The following is a 22,480-nucleotide window of genomic DNA, read 5'->3' as shown; positions in this document are numbered from 1 at the left end:
GCATCACAGACTGAGGTCCCATTTGTGAGAAGAATCTTTGGCACCTTCCAGTCTACCAACCAGCCCCACAATGGAACTTATCCCAGTTCCACTGTCTAGATCCATGTCTTTCATCTCATTGGCTCCTACACCCTTGCCGAGGTCTTCTACCAAGGCTTCCAAGCCCAAATCACCATCAGTATCACCATCAACCTCGATATCAAAGACTTCTTCGGGGTCGGCAAAGATTCACTCTAGTAAAAAGCAAAAAGATAAGAACAAGGTTAAACAAAAGAAAACTAAGTGGGCTCCTAAACTCCATCAGCCTCGTGAGCCACCGATTGTCCATGTCTCCTTCCCATCTCCCATCTTGGAGGAGTCATCTAGGGACATCCCAGACCGAGGCTCCATTTCTGAAGCAGGAGAGTCAAGTCTCCCTACTTGGTCTCAAGCTTCGGTTTCCATACCGAGCTTGTTGCCAAGTCATGGCTGCTCTGAGGCTGATATTGTGTCCAGCCCAGCCTTGGCCCATTCTAGCCTTGTTTCGACTGGGCGGGCAACTGTGATCCACCTATTGAATTCAGAGGTATCAGTATTGCAATCCCCTCCTCGGAAGAGGACAGTGCAGCGGAGTCACATCTCTCCATCCCCGCAGTACTAGGAAGTAGTTTTTGTCCTGCGCCCATCTCAACGCCATGCCTTTCCTGAATATGAAAAGCCTGTTTATGATATCGATCGACATGGTGATCACCACCGATACCGATTTGATCAATATGACCCAATGTTTATTCCTGAGTATTATGAGGGTCCCAAACATGTTCATTATGCTTATGCTCCTTCTGAATCCTCTCAGTCGCTGTCGCCACCTCCTGTTCAGAGTCGACACGGAGCCACTTACGAGCCCGCTCCAATGGTACCACGGTCTAAGAAATCTTGAAAAAAAGATCTCTCTAGTACTGAAGTACTGTGTTGTGACCCTTTCTTGTCTTGACACAAGACCACTCGACACGAGGCTGTTCCATCTAAACAACGCTCTTCCACGGTAATGTCAGCTTCGATATCTGGATCACGCTTGGACAATCAGGTTCCAGCACCAACCCCTCTGGTTTCTGTTTCTCAGGATTGTCAGTGTTCTACCTCTCCAACTCTTTCCATCTTGGGAGCATCATTGGCATCGACAGTTTCTGATCAGGTTCCCTCCTCTGAATCATCCAGGGAGTCCCTATCAAACCTACCAACCCCAGATTCTGATGTTGCGGATGTTCATCCTCCATCTCCATCTGAGGATTTTACATCTTACGCACAGCTCATCCTGTGCATGGCCAAATCGTTGGAACTGGACATTGAACAGCCATCTCCTCCCAAGCCTGATCTTGTCTTTGATGACATCAATCAAGAAAAATGTCCTCCATTAAGTTTGACATTAATTCCAGCCATGTTGGACCTTATTAAGGAATCTTGGGACAAACCATCAATGTCCTTACAGATCTCGAGATGGGTGGAGAATCCATTATTGTGCAATCAAACCAGTTCCAAGCAGGTAATTGGTCTTCAGTTACCCCTACTAACAAGGAGGGTAGGAAACTGGACGTACTGGGACATCGTTTATATTCTTTGGCTTCCTTCGTTATGAGGGTCTCAAACTACCAGGCTGTGATGAGGGCCTACCATGGGCAGCTGTGGTATAAGATCCTCCCTGTCCTTCAAGCTGAAGAAGTCAGAACTGCTGCTCTCAACACCCATCTTGAGGCCACTACTCTAGCCAAATAACAGCGTCTGGCGTCCCATCATACTGCTGACACTGCTTCAAAATCTCTGGCTTCTGCTATCGCCCTTAGACGGCATGCATGGCTGTGGTCTGCACAGATCAATGACAATGCTAGAGCCCGTATTGAAGATTTATCTTTCGATGGTGTGGGCCTCTTCAACGAAAAGGCTGACAAGGTGATGGAAAGCTTACATAAAATGCGCAAGACTGCCTACTCTTACTCCATTCAACAACCCAGATACCAATGCAATCAGTGGCATAAGCTTTTCACTTTCCATCAGTCATATCAACATCCCTATCGCCCTTACAAACCTCTGGCTCAGGCTCCTGAGAGGTCCAACTTTTCTCAGCTTTCCTCTTCTGCTCCTCCTTTCCGGTGCCAGGCCCCTGCTCAACGCAGACAAGGTTTCCGTCGCCCTACAAGAAAAAACAAACAATAACTTTGACAGGGTTGAGTTTACAAGAGCTGAGCAAGGCTGTTGAGGGCAGATTGCCTGACAAGATTTCTGCTTGTACCAACAAGATTTCTTGGAAAAATGAGACCCGGTCTTGATTTCCAATCTATTTTTTGTTCAGTTTTTCCCTGTTCTGTTCAGAAAACTCCCAGATCTGATTGATGCTCTTTCCAGTGAATCTGTGCAGGAAAAATTCAGTGCTCTACAGGAATTTTAATAATCCCATATAGTGTAGTGTTTCTTTTCTTTCTAGGTGAATCCTGTGTCATATAAATTATAATACTCCAAGCAGCTTGGTGTTTTTTTTGCCCCTTTTTTGTGAAATGTTGTGCAGGAAAGATGTCATTCTGTGCAGGGGTTTTAATAGTCCTGCATAGCTTGTTATTCCATGAAGAATTGCCCTGCCACAAACTCCCCCACCCAAAAAAATCCCACAAAATTTCAAGTGAGATTCCTTGTAGAAAAAAGTAAGCAGAAAAATCTTGCTTCTAGGAGGGGGGAGAAAGATATTTCCCCCTTCTTTTCTTTCAGAGCATGAGAAGCCATGAGAATCATATCCCTGTAAGGGTAAAGTAAAAATCTCAAATGGAGATGTTGGGAACATATAGGTATTTGCTTCATTATAAATGCAGTGTGAGTCATGATATTGCCAAACAGTTCTTATGCTTCATTACTGGATATTTAAAATATGCTTTCATGAATATGTGGAAGACATAGGCAAATTAATACTCCACTAGCATAAGTAGTGATATAAAATAGCATGTAAAATTCAGCTAATGAGATCACAGTAAGTACTTGGACCTCTTCATGAGCTCATTTCACTTCCACATGATTATAAAACATAACTGTTAATTTATTTTTTACATGTCCTTGTTAATTATAATGGCATCCAGTAGTGCTGCTGTAGTTAAGGGTTTCTCAGTATTTCTGTATAGAAGAGTGATGTAACTATAGAGGAAGTACTGGATTTCAGGAAGAAACTTAACACATAATTTAATTCTTAAATCATAATGGTTTAGATTAAGTAGTTTTACTATAATTGTGTGCATTCTTTGTTACAGGTCACTATTCTGGAGGAATACTATGTGGATTTAAATGGATAAGCATTACTTAAAATTAGAGCATGTTCAGAGAGGAGCTATATGAACCTTCCTTCCTTACTGAACAGAAAATAGTTTTCTTTATAGCTACCTTCTCTTTGGAAACAGAATGTGGGTACCTTCCTTCTCTGTTTCATAGCAGCACGCAGGTGGAAGGGGGAATAGAGCCATGTTGGTTGCTCCATAACATTGACACTTCTGTTACCCCTATGTTGACATTCTTGTTTTGGTTAAGGGACCTTTTTTCTATCTATATCTATACGGGCAAGTATCCTTCTGCACCAACTGTTGTTCCCCAAAGAGGAGCCATATCTATAGGTTTCATTTTCTTTTCAAATTGTACAGTGGACCCTCGACTTATGGAATTAATCTGTATTAGAACGTTGGCTGCAGGTTGAAAAGTCTGTAGGTTGAGGCTACATTGACCTACAATGCATTGAAAACTGATTAATCCGTAACTGGCCGTTTTTGTTCCATTTTTTCCCCCGGTCTGTAGGTTGATTCTCCGGCTGCAAGTCGAACCTAAATTTTGCGGCCAGAGAAGTCTGTAACTCGAAAAGTCTGTAAGTGGAGCCGTCTGTAAGTCGAGGGTCCGCTGTAACCGTAAAACACTACAAAACGTTGTTGCTTATTACATATTTTTAATATTTTAGTAGTTTTGGTTTTATCTCTTTACTTAATAGATGGAATAGAGAAACTGACCAAAATCCTGTTGCTTAACATAGTAAACCATGTTAGAATAGGCCCATTGAATCAATAGGGATTTAGTGGGTCAACTCCTAAGATCAAGTGATTCAAATGGCCTTACCCTAACTGCAACTTATTGTAAATAAATCAGTTAAAGTAGGGCCATTTGTAACAATAGAACTTGACTCACCAGATTTCCCTGGATTCAATAGGCCTACTCTAGTGTAATTTACTATGCTAAGCAAGAGGATTTGGACCATTACATTTTTTAATTAGTGAGGGAATTAGTTAATTTAATTAGTGAGGGAAGTGCTCCCCTTTGCTCAGTGTAGTATTGGCTCAATGTTGCTAACATTTTCCACAGAAATCTGAGGAAAATGTTTGTCTGTTATTTCTCAGTTCTGTTCTGGATTTTAAAAATGAGAAAATAATTTCTAAAGAAAAGGCTGCTCTGGTAAAGCGCTCTAATTGTGTAGTTCAATGGAGTGAGTGACAGTTGTACATAATGTGAAGAATACACATGAAAAATGTTCATGCATCCATCCACAAAACAGCAGACTTTCAGCATCAAGTTTACTGATCCCTGGTCATGAACTTGCAGGATTGCAAGCAGCCCAAGTCTGTGTTCTGGCCATGAAAATATTTTTTACAGTAATTAATGTTTGACTTATGGCTAAACCGCAGAAGCCTGTGCTGCAGGGTCAGAAGACCAAGCAGTCATAAGATCGAATCCACGTGACGGAGTGAGCGCCCGTTGCTTGTCCCAGCTCCCGCCAACCTAGCGGTTTGAAAGCATGCAAATGTGAGTAGATAAATAGGTACCATCTCGGTGGGAAGGTAAACAGCGTTCCGTGTCTAAATCACACTGGCCATGTGACCACGGAAAGATTGTCTTCGGACAAACGCTGGCTCTATGGCTTGAAGAGCGGGATGAGCGCCGCCCCCTAGAGTCGAACACGACTGGACAAAAAAATTGCCAAGGGGAACCTTTACCTTTACCTTTATGGCAACTCTTCCACAGTGTAGACAGGCACAGGTGCCTCTTTCTTGTTGACCCACTACTCTTTCTCTCTGTCTCAGCCTCCTCTGACTCCTGTTCCCATTCTCTCCCCGCTCCACTTCCTTCACCCCTATCCTTATATCCCACACCTGTCCACACAGCCCAGTCCCCTCAGTTTGGCTCAGGTGTAGTCCCTTATCCCCCACAACTTCTTCTCCTTCCTGAGCAAGCCAGCCATCAGTGCCTACGTGTGCTCTGGCAGGCCTTCTAGGAGACATTGGATGTACGGTACAGCATCCAGCTCAGTTGGCCAGTTTGAGGCGATCACTTTGGCACCCCCCTCAACTGCATGAATCACTTATTCATTGTAAGGCAGCTTTATATTTTAAAATCATTCACATAGTCTCCGAACAACTTTTACATTCAGTGCATCATATGGTCATTGCAGGTGTCATCATTTGATGGAGAAAAAAATAATTTGAAACCACCGTGTGTGTGTGTGTGTGTGTGTGTGTGTGTGTGTGTGTGTGTGTGTGTGTGTGTGTGTGTGTGTGTGTGTGTGTGTGTGTGTGAGAGAGAGAGAGAGAGAGAGAGAGAGAGAGAGAGAGAGATGTTACCATGACAGTTTATGATTGTTATTGATACGCAGCCTGGAGTCTTAATAGCTATACCAGTAGATTATTTCTTTATCTGAAATAAATGGTATGTTAGGTTGGCCTTCCCAAATACATATGCTTTGCAATTCATTTCCATTAGCCTCATTGGTCATACTGGCTATAGCCATTGAGAGGTGTAGTCTAAAGTACCTGGAAGGAACAATTTTGGAAAAGGCTGTGTATGTGATATATATTTTTAAACAGTTATGGTTCAGACTAGCTGATAAATTTATCAAATTTTTGCAAAGATGTTTCACTTAGTGCTGATGGACATCTCTTTGTAATAACATTTGTTCTTCGTAGTGGTCTCTGTGAATGCACACCAATGGGTTAATCCTGCGCCTGCGCAGGATGTCCGGAAGATTCTAGAGCTATAGAAAAAAGAGTCAGTTAGCTCCCCCCTGGAAGGTATATAGGCTGCGCCTCGTCCCTCTCTTTTCAGTTCCTCTTTTTCTGCTGTACCGTTAGGATGTTAGGAAGAACAGAGCATCTACACTTAAGTATTCTAGTTTAGCTAGCCTTTTATTCTTATACTTTTTCCACTGTTATTGTTTTATTTTTAATCCTTGACAGAACCTGCCAAAAAATTTTTAGTTTGCCGTCGTTCTGTCCCCCCTGTTTTCAACGGATCCTCTTTTTGTCTTTTTGTTTATGGCCCCTTGGGGCTTCAAGCAGTGCGCCATCTGTTCTCGCAAAATTCCGCTCTCAGATGGCCACGAAAAGTGCTTGTTTTGTCTGGGAGAATCACACCTCGACCAGACCTGCATTGCTTGTAAAGGTTTTTCCAAGCAAGCCATTAAACTCAGATGCCAATGGCTTCGATTTTTTCTCTACGAGAAGACCCTTTTTCCTGCCATGGAAGGCTTCTTCCTCCCGGCACCAACCCCTCCACGTTCGGAGGCATCTAAAGAGATGTCTCCTGTTGAGCAGTCGACTCTTACCATTTCTCTTCCTGTGAATCCTAAGGAAGCCTCAAAACCACCTAAAGCCAAGGCGTCCTCTCGAGTTGCCCTTCCTGCAAAAAGGAAAATTAACGATAAGTCCAAAAAGCTGAAGAAGTCAGCTAAACTGCCTACTGTGTCTCCTCCAGTTCCTTCGATTCTGCTCGAGGAGTTTTCGAGGGAAGGAATTGGACTTTCTGATACTGAGGAGCACATTCCTTTACCCCAGACGGATCAGGATACTATGTGCATGTCTCCTAACTCGGGCTGATTAGAGGCTGTGCCAGATGCCAGCTGGGCCGCTGCTCCTTCTAGCCCTCGATACTCAGGGTGGGCTGATACCGAGTCTCTTTCTGAACAGGAGTCTGTCCACGACACTCCTAGGAAAAGTATGGAAAAGCGCAAACATTCCATTCCGTACCAACCTCGAGATGCAGGAGACGGGTACCGTCCACAGGGTCCGCCATTTGGCCACCCTTACTACGCTCCATACCAACCGTTTCCATATCAAGGCTACGGCTACCTGCCGGAATTTCCAGGCACTTCCATGCCTCAACCGTCGTGGCACCATACCTTAGCTCCTCCTGCGCTACAGCAGCCCCAGGCCCAGGTGGATCTCTCAACACCTCAAGTACCATTGCATAAGAGGCGTTTCCCCATGGTACCTACAGCACCTCCCAAGCGCGCCAAGTGCAGTAGCCAACATTCTTCAGTACGGACTACTACTCTGTATTGTGGCCCAGGAGCTGACGATACCTTTTTCCATGTCCACGCAGTCTGACATGGACATTGTACCCGAGGATGCGGTACCGCGCCGATCCCCTTCTCTAACCTCTCAATCCTTCCCAGATGACCACTCTACGGCATCCAGTGACTCAGAGGCTCCTGAGCCAGTCAGCCAAGGCCCTTCTTCCCAGCCTTCTCCAGAAGACTTCTCTTTTTATGGGCAACTCATCATGTGCATGACCAAAATACTTCAGCTGGATGCACAGATTCCACAACAGGAAATAGACTTAGACTTTCAAGACATGGAACAGGACAGGACTTCCCCTCCCAGTCTGAGCCTCATCCCAGCCCTCTTCAAACTGGTTAAAACTTCATGGAGCAAAACACCCTCGATGGCTCAAGTCCCTCGCAAAATAGAGCATCACTACAAAATTCATGAGTCGGATTTGGAATTCCTCACTAATAATTCAGCACCCAACTCCATTCTGGTTGAAGCTACCCAATACAGGTCTCGTACCCGGTTGTCAGCTACACCCATTGACAAAGAGGGTAGAAAATCGGACAATCTGGGCAAAAAGCCTTATGCCTTCGCTGCCCTCTTGATCAAAATAGCCAACTATCAAGCGGCCATGGGCGCTTGCCAGAAGCATCTTTGGGACAAAATAATCCCTATGCTGCAAACTCTACCTGGTCCTTCTAAAACGGAAGCCCTCAACGTTTATAAAGAAGCTAATACCCTGACCAGGCAACAGAGATTCACTGCAAAACACATGGCAGACAGCGCCTCTAAATCCATGCTAACGGCGCTAGCTGTCAGACACCAGGCATGGTTCAGAACCACCAATATCCTCGATGACACTAAAACAAAAATCAAGGATCTACCCTTCGACACGATTGAACTATTCAATGCCAAAACCGATGAAATCATGGAAAATATCCAGAAGATGAGAAAGACAGCAAAGTCTTACATACCATACCAGCTGTGTAGGTACCAGAAACAGGCATACAAAAAGCCTCAATACCAATCTTCCACTCAGTACCAACCCTTTTGGTACAGCAAACAACAGCAGGACCGGACTTATCAGACTCAACAGTCCACCGCTCCATTGTTCAAACAGCAACGATTTCGCAGCCCCAAGCAGTCCTTTCACAAAGCTCAGCACAGGGGTAAGCATCTCTCCTAATTCTTTATGCACCACCAGACTGTTCCCATTCCTCCAAGAATGGCAAACCTTCACTACTGACAAGTGGGTCCTTAATATCATTGAAAAGGGCTATTTGATTGAATTTGCAGAGATCCCGCCACCAAACTCAATCAAAACAACTCCCTTTTCCATGCCCCTGCATTTGGAAATCTCAGCACTCCTATCTAAGGAGGCCATAACCAGGGTACCATCCTTTGACTCCAGTGAGGGCTTCTTCTTGCGCTACCTTGCAGTCTCCAAGAAAGATGGCTTTTTGTATGACTGTATGCCTTTCAAGCCTTCCTGCCCTGCATACGAGGTCTCGTGGTACAGTTGGTTACGGACAATACCACAGTGATGCAATACTCTCCTCCGGTGAGTACAGCTTGCTATTCACCCATTTGTGTGCATTCACAGACACCACTACAAAGAAAGTTAGGTTACCTACCTGTAACTTTGGTTCTTCTAGTGGTACTCTGTGAATTCACACATCCCTCCCTTCATCCCCTCTATCCGTCATGATACCGTGTCATGATAGCTTGCTATCTTTTTATATACGGTGATGGCAGATTTAGGGAACTGAAAGGAGAGGGACGAGGTGGAGCCTATATGCCCTCCGGGGGGGGGGGGGAACTAATTGACTCATTTTCTATAGCAGAGGCATGTTTCCCTGATGAGATCCCATTGGAGGAGGTTAATTTATTAGTCCTGGGCAATGCACATTCACCATACCATCTAGGAGTTGGGAATCATTATTCTTCGTGATACTATCTGCTGTTGACTGCCAAGCTCAAATTAGATGTGTGTAATCAAAAATTATGATTTAATAAATAATGCTTATAACCTTCATGGATTGCTGCCTTGTCGTGGCGAAGGGGCTTGAGTAACTCAGAGAAGCTATGGGCTATGCCGTGCAGGGACACCCAAGACGGACAGGACATAGTGAAGAGTTCCGACTAAACGCAATCCACCTGGAGTAGGAAATGGCAATGCCACTCCAGTATCTTTTCCAAGAATGCCCCATGATCAGAAACAGAAGGCTAAAAGATATGACGAAGGAAGATGGGCCCCTCAGGTCGGAAGGCGTCCAACATGCTACTGAGGAAGAGCAGAGGACAAGTACAAGTAGCTCCAGAGCTAATGAAGTGGTTGGGCCAAAGCCGAAAGGACGCTCAGCTGTGGACGTGCCTGGAAGTGAAAGGAAAGTCCAATGCTGCAAAGAAAAATACAGTGGTGCCCCGCATAGCAAGGTTAATCCGTTCCGGATTAACCTTCGCTATGCGAAAACATCGCTGTACGGGGCAGGAAAAGCCTATTGGAACGCATTAAACTTAGTTTAATGCATTCCAATAGGCGCCAAAACTTACCCCTCCAGTGATGTTTTTGCTGATCCGGCGCCATTTTGGAGCCGCTGATCAGCTGTTCGGCGGCTCCAAAATGGCCGCCGGATGACCCAAAATGGCCCCCTGTCAGTGTTTTCGCGCCCTCCTCTTGCTTACCGAGGTCACGAAAACCCTGCGGGGGGCATTTCGGATCACCCGCAGCCATTTTAATGGACAGGAATGGGCGAATTCAGCTCAGATGATTATCATATCTACTATTGTGGGCAAGAATCCCGTAGAAGGAATGGAGTAGCCTTCATAGTCAACAAAAGAGTGGAAAAAGCTGTAATGGGATACAATCTGAAAAATGATAGAATGATGTCAATATGAATCCAAGGCAGACCTTTCAACATCACAATAATCCAAGTTTATGCACCAACTACCATTGCTGAGGAGACTGAAATGGAACAATTTTATGAAGATTTACAACACCTTCTAGAACTGACCCCCCAAAAAGATGTTCTTTTCATTCTAGGGGACTGGAATGCTAAAGTAGGGAGCCAAGAGATAAAAGGTATAACAGGGAAGTTTGGCCTTGGAGTTCAGAACGAAGCAGGGCAAAGGCTAATAGAGTTTTGCCAAGAGAACAAGCTGGTCATCACAAACACTCTTTTCCAACAACACAAGAGGTGACTCTATACATGGACATCACCAGATGGGCAATATTGAAATCAGATTGATAATATTCTCTGCAGCCAAAGATGGAGAAGCTCTATACAGTCAGCAAAAACAAGACCTGGAGCTGATTGTGGCTCTGATCATCAGCTTCTCATAGCAAAATTCAAGCTTAAACTGAAGAGAGTAGGAAAAACCACTAGGCTCCTCAGGTATAATGTAAACCAAATCCCTTATGAATACACAGTGGAAGTAAAGAACAGATTTAAGCAACTCGATTTGGTGGACAGAGTGCCTGAAAAACTTTGGATAGAGGTTCGTAACATTGTCCAGGAGGCAGCAACAAAAACCATCCCAAAGAAAAGGCAATGCAAGAAAGCAAAGTGGCTGTCCAACGAGACTTTACAAATAGCAGAGAAGAGAAGGGAAACAAAATGCAAGGGAGATAGGGAAAGTTACAGAAAATTGCATGCAGACTTCCAAAGAATAGCAAGGAGAGACAAGAGGGCCTTCTTAAATGAACAATGCAAAGAAATAGAGGAAAATAACAGAAAAGGAAAAACCAGAGATCTGTTCAGTAAAATTGGAGATATTAGAGGAACGTTTCATGCAAAGATGAACATGATAAAGGACAAAAATGGGAGGGACCTAACAGAAGCAGAAGACATCAAGAAGAGGTGGCAAGAATACACAGAGGAATTATATCAGAAAGAGTTGGACATCCTGGACAACCCAGACAATGTAGTTGCTGACCTTGAGCCAGACATCATGGAGAGTGAAGTCAAGTGGGCCTTAGAAAGCCTGGCTAACAATAAGGCCAGTGGAGGTGATGACATTCCAGTTGAACTATTTAAAATCTTAAAAGATGATGCTGTTAACATGCGACATTCAATATGCCAGCAAGTTTGGAAAACGCAGCAGCGGCCAGAGGATTGGAAAAGATCAGTCTACATCCCAATCCCCAAGAAAGGCAGTGCCAAAGATTGCTCCAACTACCATACAATTGCACTCATTTCACACGCTAGTAAGGTTATGCTCAAAATTCTACAAGGTAGGCTTCAGCAGTATGTGGACCGAGAACTCCCAGAAGTACAAGCTGGATTCCGAAGGGGCAGAGGAACTGGAGACCAAATTGCTAACATGCGCTGGATTATGGAGAAAGCCAAAGAGTTCCAGAAAAATATCTACTTCTGCTTCATTGACTATGCAAAAGCCTTTGACTGTGTGGACCACTATGGCAAGTTCTTAAAGAAATGGGAATGCCTGACCACCTTGTCTGTCTCCTGAGAAACCTATATGTAGGACAGGAAGCAACAGTTAGAACTGGATATGGAACAACTGACTGGTTCAAAATTGGGAAAGGAGTACGACAAGGCTGTATATTGTCCCCCGGCTTATTTAACTTATATGCCGAATACATCATGCGGAAGGCTGGACTGGAGGAATCCCAAACCGGAATTAAGATTGCCGGAAGAAATATCAACAATCTCAGATATGCAGATGATACCACTCTGCTGGCAGAAAGTGAGGAGGAATTAAAGAACCTTTAAATGAGGGTGAAAGAGGAGAGTGCAAAAAACAGCCTGAAACTCAACATCAAAAAAACTAAGATCATGGCCACTGGTCCCATCACCTCCTGGCAAATAGAAGGGGAAGATATGGAGGCATTGACAGATTTTACCTTCTTGGGCTCCATGATCACTGCAGATGGAGACAGCAGCCACGAAATTAAAAGACGCCTGCTTCTTGGGAGGAAAGCGATGACAAACCTTGACAGCATCTTAAAAAGCAGAGACATCACCTTGCCAACAAAAGTCCGAATAGTCAAAGCTATGGTTTTTCCTGTTGTGATGTATGGATGTGAGAGCTGGACCATAAAGAAAGCAGATCGCCGAAGAATTGATGCCTTTGAATTGTGGTGCTGGAGGATGCTCTTGAGAGTCCCCTGGACTGCAAGGAGAACAAACCTATCAATTCTAAAGCAAATCAACCCTGAGTGCTCACTGGAAGGACAGATCCTGAAGCTGAGGCTCCAGTACTTTGGCCATCTGATGAGAAGAGAAAACTCCTTGGAAAAGACCTTGATGTTGGGAAAGTGTGACGGCAAGAGGAAAAGGGGACGACCGAGGATGAGATGGCTGGACAGTGTCTGTGAAGCAACCAACATGAAATTGACAGACCTCCGGGAGGCAGTGGAAGATAGGAGGGCCTGGCGTGCTCTGGTCCATGGGGTCACGAAGAGTTGGACACGACTAAACGACTAAACAACAACAACAATAATCTTCTTAGTGTTAGTGTAAGGTTTGTGTAACTTTGTACAGCTAATTGTGGTTAGTTGAGGAGTTATACAAACTTTATGTAGGCACCAGTTAGCATCCTGATTACTGTTTTAGCTTTTTTATTGTTAAAAGAGTAATTGTTTGATACATGGTGCAGCTTGAGAATGAGGACATAGTGTTAGAGTGATGTGGTTGACAACTTATTCTCTTGCTTTTTTCCCATCATCGCTATAAGCAGCTACATGATGATAAAGCTGGGGCGGGGTGGGGAATGGACAGGCTGAATGTATACGGAAAGTAGTTTATGCATCCTCAAGGAACAGGTACGAAATGCCTTAAAAGAGGCATTTTATGAAATCTGTTTTAGATTGGAAAATTTTTCCTAACTATCTACAGTCTTGAAAAATAAAGTAAACTCTCTTTGAATTTTATGCCCTTACATATCATGACATAATAAAAATCATGTAGTCCTCAGCAGGTCTGAAAATTAGGTAAATACAACTTCAGATGAATAACAATGCATGGCATATCACACCATGTCATGATTTAATTAACAGAAATAAATCAGTTTGGTGCTGAAATGGCTTTGGTTTCTCTGACTGATGACTTTTTTTGGAGGAGATATGGAGTTAAACAACCCATTATCCTGGATGTCTCAGTAGTTTTTGATACCATCAAGCATGTTGTTGTTTTGGACTGGCTCTGTTAGTTGGATGTTGAAGATACTGGGATATGGTGGGTCTTCACCTGTTTTCTGTCTGACAAATGATATCTGAGCTGTAGGATCTTACAGGGATCCATATATCATCTATGTCTTCTAAAACCTACATGAAACAGCCAGCTGAAGTCACCAGGCGATAAAGTCACCAGGTGGAATGAGGTTTTGACACTGTGCTGATGACACCCACCTTTATTTCTTTCTGTTATGTGCTTCAGATGGTACGTACAGATGCTGAATTGGTGTCTGGAGTGAGTAATAGGTTGGATGACGTCCAGTAAACTGAAGTTGAATCCTGGCAAGATTAAATTCCTATGGGTAGGTAGTTCTCATGTCCAGGAATAGATGGTGTAGCTTGTCCTAAATAAAACTGCACTTTCCTTAAAGTATCAGGTGTATAGTTTGGGAAATGCTTTGTAATCAAACACTAACCCTGGTAGCCCAGCAGGCATCGTCAGTTAGAATTGTTTTGTTATCATCTTCTACAGGATCAGACAGCTATAACTGTTTCTGGACAGGATCAATTTGGCCACTGAAGTTCATTTTCTATTAATTTTATAGTTGGATTACTTTAGTCACAGTGCATTATCTGTGAGACTGCACAAAAAGACTATCTGCTGGATTCAGTTAGTGCAGAACGCAGTGTCTAGAACTAGAACTGGTGTAGTCAATCGGAATCATATTGCACAGATTATGAAAGAACAGCACTGGGTGCACCAATTCAGAGGAATTCCGTACTAAATTCAAGAAGTTAGTCCTAAATTTTAGAGCTCCGAACAGTGTGTGACTCAACTATCAGCAGGAATACGTCTTTTTATATCAGCCTTCCTATGATATAAAACCATCAGGAATGCTCTTACCTAAATACCATGGATGAACTTTGTGTTGACTGTCATCAGCACTGAATTTTTTTTCAGTTCCATCTGAAGACCATTTTATTTACCCAAAAAACGAGTTTCTTGCTTTTGGTTGTTTTTGGACTGTCTGTTGTTTTAATTATATATTATTGTTTTGATTATATGTTTGCACTTTACTCTGGTATCCAAAAGGACAAAGTGTGGTTTCTTTATAATTAATTAAACAAATAAAACTTTATTTCAGTCCTTTTCTTGTTCTGTAGTCTTTAGGTGTTTCATGAATCTATTAGTAAAAGAACGCTAAATGGAAGGTGGAATATCACTTTGAGGTGACTGTTGTGAGGTTATAGATAATGAATGGCACACATTATTCATAGAGTGAATTTAGAAAATTGTGCATGTTTACATTTGGTATATTTGTCTTTTATCAGGTGGTCAGCAATGCTGGAACTGATGGTCTGTACTACTCCATTTCAAGACTGAAACTGAACACAGCTTTCTGAGATCCAGAAAAGGAAGGTGAGCTCAATTTTATTGCTACTGTGATACAGTTAATTTTTCCTCCTCAGAGAGAAAAGCACAGAATTTTGTTTGCATACTGATGCAAGTCATGGGCCAGGGTGTGGACTCACCTCCCTCTATTACCATCTCCATGCAAGAATTGGAGGTTGTTCATGACTTTGTGTACCTTGGCTCAACAATCTCTGACACTCTGTCCCAAGATGTTGAGCTGGATAAACGCATTGGCAAAGCAGCTACCATGTTTTCAAGACTCACAAAGAGAGTGTGGCTTAATAAGAAACTGAAGGCATATACCAAATTCCAGGTCTCTAGAGCCTGTGTCCTGAGTACACTCCTCTACTGCAGTGAGTCCTGGACCTTTTGTGTACGGCAGAACATGTTCTATATGTGTTGTCTCCAACACATTTTTTGGCATCACCTGGCAAGACAAAGTTAATTTGAGATGGAATTGTGAGCATGTATACATTACTGAAACAGCGACGTCTACGTTGGCTTGGGCATGTTGTGAGAATAGCTGATTCCAGAAGATCTCCTGTATGGAGAATTAGTGCAGGGAAATCGCCCCAGAGGGAGACCACAGCTGTGATACAAGGATATCTGCAAGCGGGTTCTGAAGGCCTCAGGAATGGACCTCAACAGATGGGAAACACTGACATCTGAGTGTTCAGCCTGGAGGCAGGCGGTACATCATGACCTCTCCCAATTTGAAGAGACCCTTGTCCAGCAGGCCGAGGCAAAGAGGCAGTCCCGGAAGCAGCAAAATCAGGGAGGTGGACAGGGGACAGATTGTACTTGTCTTCAGTGTGGAAGAAATTGTCACTCTCAAATTGGCCTTCTCAGCCACACTAGATGCTGTTCTAAGTCCTCCATACAGAGCACATTACCATAATCTCTCGAGATTGAAGGATGCCTAACTAACTGATGCATATTGTTTGTGTGTAGCTCTGGATAGTATGACCAATCAGATTATTTTTGTGAAACACTGAAGGGAAGTTAACCTGCTTCTTCTAATTTTTAATGCCTCCTTTCCACCACAGTATTCAAGACATTGCTGAAAGCTAGTGCAGCCTTGAATGCAGTGGACTTTCAGAGGGTCTAGCTCCATAAATGAATACAATGGACATTGTATTCCGTTGGACCAGTGGAAGTTACTAAGCTTTTCATCTAGTATCTACCTTGTGAGACAGAGCAATGTAGTTTGCATGCTATTCTTCTGCCAAGGCATGCACTCTTTCTGGGTTTCCATTTCAGAAATGTGCCAATTCCCAATACTATTTTAAACTGAGAAAGCAATGTCTATATTATTCGTGAGGATGGAAATAGTTTTATAACTGAATGCTCATATTATGCTGTGCATATGGATCAAGATGGGGAATGTGTGGTGCTCCAGATGTTGGGTTATAGCTCCCACCAGCCCCAGTTTGCATAGCCAGTGATTGGGGATTATTGGAGTTAGAGGTCCACATGTTCCTCATGACTTGCATAGATGGTATATGATATACATATCCTTGTAGCCTTTGCATGAAGACCAAAATGATATTGCAAGGACCAAAACGCTTGATAAGAAGCTACTGTAGAAAGTTATGTAAAACAATTATTTCTTTTCATTTACTCTCCCAAATCTTCTTTTCCATGTCTATTTCTCTTACACATTGATAATATTAATATCTACTTTAATGGACATACATGTAACCTTGACTTTATCTTGGCTTCTTTCTTTCCTTTGTTCCCCAGGTTTGGTCTGGTGTTAAGTTATGCTGCTTACACTTTCCTCTTCATTAAACTGCAAATCTCTCTCCTCTTCTCCTCTCCTCTCCTTGTCTTGTCTCATCTCGTCTCTTCTCTTCTCATCTCTTAAAAATGTTGGTTGCCTGGTGATCCTTCAACCAGACCACTGAAATCTTCTCTTTTGTCATATATCAATTTGGCTGTATCACATCTCTGCAACCCTATTCACTAGGGAATCACTTCTTGATGTCTTCTGCTTCTTTGAGGTCCCTACCATTTTTGTCCTTTATTATGTCCATCTCTGCACAAAATGTTCCTGTCATATCTCCAATTTTCTTGAAGAGATCTCTGGTTTTTCCCTTTCTCTTATTTTCCTCTATAGCTTTACAGTGTTGATTTAAGAAGGCCCTCTTGCCTCTTCTTACTATTCTTTGGAAGTCTGCATTCACTTTTCTGTAACTTTCCCTCTCTCCCTTGCATTTTGTTTCCCTTCTCCTCTTTGCTACAGTAGTGCCTCGCTTACTGATCGCTCTGTTGAGCGACGAAATCGCTTTGCGACGCTGTTTTTGTGATCGCTTTCCGATGTTTCCTATGGGGGAATTTCACTTTGCAATGATCGCCCGGAAGCGACTATCGCAAAGCCCCCGTTTTCAGCCAGCTGATCGGCGGTTCCAAAATGACCGCCGGGTAAACAAAATGGCTGCGCGCTGTGTTGCCTCGCTTTAGAGGCACCCAAAATGGCCACCGCAATGGAGGATCTTCGCATAAGGTCAGTTTTCAAGCCCATAGGAATGCATTAAACACGTTTTAATGCGTTTCTATTGGCTTTTTTATTTCCCATAGTGATGTTTTTCCTGGAACGGATTAATGTCGCTAAGCGAGGTACCACTGTATTTGTAAGGCCTCGTTACAGCCACTTTGCTTTCTTGCATTTCCTTTTCTTCGGCTGTTGTTTTTTGTTGCTGCCTCCTGTACAATGTTACAAGCCTCCATCCATAGTTCTTCAGGCACTCTGTCCACCCCTCTGTCTGGCAGCTTTACAGGTCTTTAAATCCAAAATTATTCCACAAATCTTGCATGGCACAGCAAGCTGGTTAAATGCCATAGATAGATAAATTGAACGGATGCAGTCTCAATTCTTATGTAAAGTGCTAGGGTTACCAAGTTGTGTTCCCTATTCAGTTGTTTGTCTAAAGACTGGATTTTCCTCCTTGGAAACGATGGCTTGGCTGAGATCATTTAAATTCTGACTAAATCTCTTCTATAACTCTGACCCAGATAGTTTATTATATCAACTATTGCTGGACTCTAAACCTCCCTTTGGGTCTACTCCCCTTCTAAAAAATTTCAAATGGTTGGCTTAAATAGTGACTCCTTGGGCTCACTAAATCAAAGACAAGCCTTCCAAATGATCAAAAGAAGAATCTTGGACATTGAATTCCAGGAACTGTGGAACATAGCTAATAAGACCTGTTCACCACTGTTTTCCCACATCCCCTTTAAGATTGGAAAACCATCTGCCTTCCTTTCCCTGCTTAAGTAACCACAAAAAATGCAGGGCATTTTCCCTAGCCAGATGCAATGTCATGCCTGCAGCTTTACTATATGGTAGGTTCGAAGGAATCCCACATCTCGAAAGACATTGCACATGTGAGCAGGATACATTGGAAACTCTTGCTCATATGTTTCTGCACTGCCCATATCACCAAAGTGATTGTTCCAAATTTGTTGCACTGGTCTTGTTAAAATTGGAGGTAAAATCTGATGTGTACAAAGTCCGTTTTATGTTATCTGTGGAGGTGCCTGACACTCTGGAAAAAATGCAGATTTCATTAGTTCAATTGTGAGAAAGTGAAGCATTGCTTACTATTAAACGTTTTAGAGAGGGTTCGTCTTCTTCTTTCCTCCCTGCTGGATTCTGTATGCCTGGGGTATTTAAAGCACCATTTTGGTTATGTTTTATCCTCTTTATGCCAATAAAGGTTGCCTTGTCTTGCCTTATATCTATTATTCTCCCGCCTTCTTATTTTGCTGATTTGCAACAAGCCCTTTAAATCTTTCTGCTGGTTTCTTGTCCACTCTCTGATTCAGTACAAACTCCTTGAACTTAACTACAAAGTGCTTGACGTTCTCTCCCTTGACCACTGCTTCACCTATGACCTTTGCGTCTTTGGTTTCCTTTGGACTCACCACTCTTTTTTGTCCAAGATGTCCAAAGTTAGCCTTTCTTCCATGCCACTCAATATGATTGAATCTGTCTCCAAGTAGACATATGAAAGACTGGAAGTGGAAATGGAGGATAAATCTCTTCATGGGCTTTTAAAAAAAAGAAAATTAGGGTTTCCTCATGAGCCATTGGATGGGGGTTCCTACAAGCCTAGAAGAGCTATTTTTTGTTCTCTCTCTCTTATTTAATTCACATTTCTCTTAAGAACTACCCATTCTATGAAGTCTTTGATACAGCTCTGTAGTTCTCATGCTTAAGCCAAAGTATACAGAATGCAATAGCCACATAATGCTTCCCTGTTAATCTCTGCCTCTGTTTCCCTCCCTTTCTTCTGCTCTTTTCCATATGTTTAGTTTTAGACTGCAAACATCTTGTAGGAGGGACTTGTACTCCAGTTCTGTACACATTTGCATTATCCTTTGTGTATATGTATGATCACTACTCATAGTAACATGGGCTGATGAACTGAGTGCCATAACATGAGTGGCAGCAAAAGTTTAGTATAAAAAATTATTTAAAAAGCATTACCTAGAAAGTTGATTCTGGAGCTGTAAAGCACATGCAACAAAAGACTATACCTTGTCTTGATTTTTACTGTTTCATGATTTTATTCTGACTGGTCAAGAACATGGAAATTAAAAATAGAACACTTGAACTTATGTACTAGGGAGTGTTGTCTTAAATTCAAAAGAACAAAAGAACAGTTTATGAATGTGGGATATTGTGCTCCTGTACCTATAATTCAAAAAGCCAGAAAATGGCCCGATATTCCTGTAAAATGTTGTGCCTGCGTTGCTAGCAGGAAAAAGGATACCAAGCTTTAAGTAGCAAAGGGCAGCGTGAATGTTGACAACATCCTTGGCAGCAATCAGTATGGTTTACAGAATGCCCTTTTCTGCTCATTACCGTTCACACTTCTTAAAAAATAGCTCTGACAATGCTTTGTGTTTGGGTAAGAAGTGGTTAACTGATTTAAAAGGAGTCAGCTTCTGATTTTCCCTTTTGTGATGTCACCTTGTGAATGAGAGTGGTGCTTGTGTTCAGCACCTGAAAGAGGCTGTCCAGAATTTTGTGGCCTAGTACCACCAGTGTGCTGATGACACCCAACTCCACCTGCTTTTTAAGATCTTTCAGGAGACCCTTCTCTGTCTTTCAGACCCCACTGTGTGATCCATCCCCCCTATATATCATCATAACATCTACAAGGGATGAAATGTGCCTTTTAAATTTTGCTCTCGGTCCTCATTTAATCCAGAGTTAGCCTTTTCTAGAAACTGGAAATGACCAGCTTGTCACTTCTTATTTCTGACTAGCCAGGGTGCATGTGTTGCATTTAAGTGGCAAATGGTTCTTCCATCATTTCAGGGAGACATGAAAAATTGAAGGCTGTGGTGCAGTCCACCAAACACTGGGGGTGGGCGGGAAACAAAGGTTCCCAGCCCCTCATAGGCTGCCTTTTCCGTTATAAAACATATTCAAATAATCAGACATTTTGTGTTTCTCAAGGATACCTGTAAGCAGATACCATTCCTCTTTCTTTGGCTTATCCATCGACTATTTCTTCCCAGTGACTTGAAATTTCCTTAGAAGTTGTGTATGTCAAGAAGTTATGAGATCTTTCATGGTCATGTTATTGGTACAAAGATTAAATTATCTTTATGAGTTAGTCCAGGAGTGAGAGGGTTTTGGCTGTGTGTACTAGAGTTATAATACCTCTAATTCTCTACCATTACCTATACTGGGTGGTGATTCTTGAAGGTGGAGTCAAAATATTTGACTTAGTGTTCACTTAAGAATATTGCTGTTTTTCACAATGAATTTTTAAATTGATGGAATAGAATGCACACAATGACTGTAAAATTATTCTTATCAGTAGAATTTCAGCTGGTTTAAGAGAGTACTGTAGATTCTATGGTGAAATTTACAAGTGCTAAGAACATGTGACCAGGAAGGAGTTAAATGCTTTCATTCACACTGAAAACCATGGCAAGGTTAAAAGTGACCTGCCATGTGGGCTGAGAGGAGACACATTCTGACTGACCAGAATGCCATGTTATGCAAATAGTTACTTCAGAACTCTCAGATGTTATTTTAAAAAGGAGCAATTTGGGATGTTTTAGGGGTTAAAAAGCAGTAATTAAAGGTTCTGAAGTACAGTGGTGCCTCGACTTATGAACATCCTGGCTTACAACCAATTCAAGTTATGACCAGCTCCAGCCGCAAAATTTTGCTTTGACTTGCGACCGGCGCTTTGAGTTACGAACAGAAAAAAAGGCAGGGAGGGCGGGGAATTTGAACTGCTTTCAGTTAACCGTTGCTCAGTGAAGAGGCTGCTTCTCTGTAGCTCTTTCGCCCCAGCGGTTAGAGAGTGTGGGTTCAGAGAGACTTTGTACTGCCTGGTACTGTATTGTACTGTACTTTTTTTGCCATTTTAATTTTCTTAAAATTTTTGCGTTTTGGATTTTTGCTTTTTGCTTTTTGACTTCATTTTTTTAAAACAGCGAGACTGCCTGTTCTGGGTGACTACTGTACAGTGGGGTCTTGACTTGAGAACTTAATCCGTATTGGAAGGCGGTTCTCAAGTCAAAAAGTTCTCAAGTCAAATCTGCATTTCCCATAGGAATGCATTGAAAACCATTTGATCCGTATCTGCTCTTTTCCGTCCATAGAAACTAATGGGAAGCTGCTATTCCGCCTTCGACCACTAGAGGGGGATATTTTGTTTCTTTTTTTCTTAGGTCAAGAAAGGTTAAGGGAAGGCAGGTAAAAATGCAGTCCAGGCAGTACAGTACCAGGCAGCCTGAAGACTGTCTCCCAATCCACTCTCTAAACGCTGGGAGGAGTGAGGAAGCAGACAGGCACCCTTTTCACTGGCCAACAGTTAACTGAAAGTTCAAATTTTGCACTTTCCCTGCCTCCCACGTGGGGTTTTTTTCAGTTCTTAACTCAAATCTAAGTATGTAAGTCAAGTCAATATTTTCCTATGAGAGCGGTTCTTAAGTCAAAATGTTCTTAACTCAAGTCGTTCTTAAGTCAAGACCCCACTGTATGTACAGGGTTTTTGCAGCGTGGATCTGGGCTGGGGGTGTTATGTTCCTGTGCTCTGATGTAGCATTTTTAGTCCCTGCTAGAATGTGTTTTTTTTTAATTCTGTGGCTCCTTTGTGTACTGTGACCTCTCTTTTGTTTTAAAAGGTGTTTGGTTTAAAATGTGTGGGTTCTGTTCTGAAACCTTTAATGACATTTACAAATTACAACAACACAAGCAAAATAGGAAAAGTAAAATTACACAAATTTCACAAATTAGGAGCAAGAAGTAGGGGACAATTTCAGAATTGCAGATAAGAAATCTGCAACAGCATTGGTCAGGGCATTACATTCATCACTTGTGAAAATAGAAAGAATTGACTCAGAAGAATTGGAAAAATAGGAGATCCAAAGTTCAAGAAAAAATTCGAAAGTGAGAATGAGCAGGGCATTGAAACAATATATGAACCAGGGTGTCAGGTGTCTCTAAAACAACAACAACAACAAAAACAAAGTCTTTTTTCATGAGGGATATTGAGAAATCGACTGGCATGGGTGGCTGAAGGAAAAATATTAAAACGGGCTAACATAAAAACTCTTCTTAGATGTGGGTTTAAAATATGTGGGCTT

At 42.5% G+C, this 22,480-nt stretch overlaps 1 protein-coding gene across 4 annotated transcripts in view; it reads left to right on the top strand.

Annotated features, from left to right (window-relative positions):
* The window catches only part of FOXP2 (forkhead box P2), a 576,890-nt gene that overhangs the window by 161,680 nt on the left and 392,730 nt on the right, over positions 1-22,480 (top strand). For 2 of the 4 annotated variants that reach the window (XM_020789698.3, XM_078376822.1), the window contains exon 3: positions 14,779-14,866. The gene's annotated coding sequence lies outside the window, so the exon portion shown is untranslated. Of the gene's footprint in view, positions 1-13,708; positions 13,809-14,778; positions 14,867-22,480 lie in introns of those variants that run through there. The other 2 variants (XM_078376823.1, XM_078376826.1) reach the window with 2 other exon arrangements.

Source organism: Pogona vitticeps, chromosome 5 (genome assembly GCF_051106095.1).
Source record: "Pogona vitticeps strain Pit_001003342236 chromosome 5, PviZW2.1, whole genome shotgun sequence".
Taxonomy (NCBI): domain Eukaryota; kingdom Metazoa; phylum Chordata; class Lepidosauria; order Squamata; family Agamidae; genus Pogona; species Pogona vitticeps.
The sequence above is the reverse complement of the archived record's forward strand: the minus strand, read 5'-3'. Positions and strand labels throughout refer to the sequence as shown.